Source organism: Haemaphysalis longicornis, unplaced genomic scaffold, assembly GCF_048455015.1.
Source record: "Haemaphysalis longicornis isolate Haplotype H1 unplaced genomic scaffold, Haemaphysalis longicornis Haplotype H1 scaffold_12, whole genome shotgun sequence".
NCBI classification, from domain to species: domain Eukaryota; kingdom Metazoa; phylum Arthropoda; class Arachnida; order Ixodida; family Ixodidae; genus Haemaphysalis; species Haemaphysalis longicornis.
The window spans coordinates 99,084,262-99,086,565 of NW_027526225.1; positions in this window are offsets into that span (position 1 = coordinate 99,084,262).

Sequence of the window (2,304 nt, forward strand, 5' to 3'; positions counted from 1 at the left end):
AGCGCTGCAGTCGCGTTAAAAATCAATGTCGTCTGCTAGCAACGTCAGCCAGCGGCGGCCAAAAAATTAGTCACAAATAGGAAAAATATTCCTGCTCTGCACTGGGCAGCTGAACTACTAAAACAAAGAAGTTTGTAAGTAGAAGAAGCATTAGTTCTTTTTTTGTAAGCTAACCAAAATTGATAAATGTTACTATATCGCACGTAACGGCGAAGCTTGGCGTTTCATGCTTTTTTTTTTTTTTCATTCTTTTTGGGATTTCAACAGCAGAGCTGTTTAGGCCGACACAGATCCGTCCGGCGTGGACAGAAATTGTTCCCCGTGTGCACGTGAGCGCGTGCCGACCGCCCGGTGTCGTCGTTGTTGTTGACACATATGTGGGGGATTGGCCAAGAAAAGGAATAGCTTTTGGGGGGACTAACACGCCAACCTCATAGCACTGTAAAGTCAGCCTGTATAATTGAATTGGGGAAATGGCTACAGAATTATACAGAGACGAATTATAGATTGGCGTCATTATATGCGAAAAACCAATTTTTGAAAGGGTATCAGAGACCAGACGCTCGTCATGTACATGACAGGCGTCAGGTCTCTGATGTGTATACGCGTGAACGGCCGCAACCATTCCTCTGTGACAAAACGCCAGTGGTGTGACCAATTGGTCAAGACTTTGAAATGGTGCGGCTAGATAACGTTTCCTAAAGAAAAACCGCGGAAATACAAGAAAAAATGATCAATTGCTCTTGCACCGCAAGCAGCACAAAGACCGGGGGGGGGGGGGGGGGAATAAAAGTTGAGTTGCGGTATTCACATTTGATGCTGGTAAAGGTAACCTGACACTGGCGCGCGACTTAAAATCATGAATCCCAAGTGTGAGCCATGGATGGGCATAGTCGTCCAAGCATGCGCTTGATAGAAGACCTTCTTGTGTTATCCCTAGGCGTTGGTATCGGAACCTTGCTGGCGCCAGGAGTAATGGAGAAGGGCTGAGGTCCACCGGAGGGCCATCTAAAGGTAATCCGGCCAAAGAATCAGCCGTTTCATGCGCGTGGGCTTCCGGGGAGCACCAGCCTTCGAGTGAAACTGGGTAAAAATGATAAAATGGAAGAAAGTAACAGACGATGTACGCGCAGCGTTAGGGCACTAGACTTTCGGGTTTAGTGATTGTCGCTATTAAACCTTTCGGGCAAGTTCCTCGTTCGCAAGGCGCGTACGACGGCCTTGTCGCCTTGTGACGGAGACGGCGAGCGACGCAAAGTCTCGTCAAAATATGAATAAAACTTTTATCTTTTATTTCATGCTTTCGCAGGTACCCTCATTTTAGGGGTCTCCTAGACTGTCTGTAACGGTTTCACAGGCGACGTGTGGCCTGGGTTGTGGTCGGAGGCCTGTTGTCTTCCTTGCGATGTGGTTCTAGACCTGTTCTTTGGTAAGGCATGTGTGAGGTTTCTTTTTTAAATGCGAATGCATTTCTTAGTCGGGGGTTGTCGTGCTCCGTCGGCGTGCGCCTGCATTCCTCCAGCGCGAGCGCACGTGAGCGCGCGCCTCGTAGTTCTGCCTTCGTCGTCGTCGTCGTCGTCGTAAATGCGAATGCATTTTTTAGTCGGGGGTTGTCGTGCTCCGTCGGCGTGCGCCCGCAGGTGTTATCTCTCCGCGCCCTAGCAACAGCTGTGGCGCGCCTAGCAACCGGAGCAGGTGGTAGCTCGGGCGGGAGTAGCGGAGGGCAAGGGGAGAGGAGGAGCGCGCTCGGGCGTGTGAGGGCGCTCGCATCGCGGAGCTCGGGCGGAGTAGCGGAGAGTGAGTGGAGAGGAGGAGCGCGCTCGGGCGTGTGAGGGCGCTCGCATCGCGGAGCTCGGCGGGAGAGAGAGCTCGCGCGCGGGGCAGGCGTGTTGCGCGGGTCTCTCTCTCCTCTCCGCGTACCCTCTCTCCGCTCGCTGCGCTCGGAAAATGTATATAAATGCAGTGGAGCGCACGCCTCTCTCCGTTACTGCTTGCCGCAGCGAACTCATCGGTGCACCCAATGCATTCGCATTTCCGCACGATCCCCTTCGGGGAGGGGGGGGGGGAGTTTTTATGCAGAAATGCATTATACGCCTCGAGCTTTGCGATCGCTGCGCCGCCTGCCGCAGCTTCTCCGCGGTGTTGACGGGATTTGCGCTGCGTGACTGATAGGGGCTCGTGCCGTGTTTTGGTTCTGTTTCGCTTCTTTTCGCCTTTCTGCGCCCTAAAAAAACTTGTTACGGTGACGTCTATAGGCAAAGGGTACGTTTAGGTCATTTAAAAAGTAGCTGCGTCTTCGTAGAG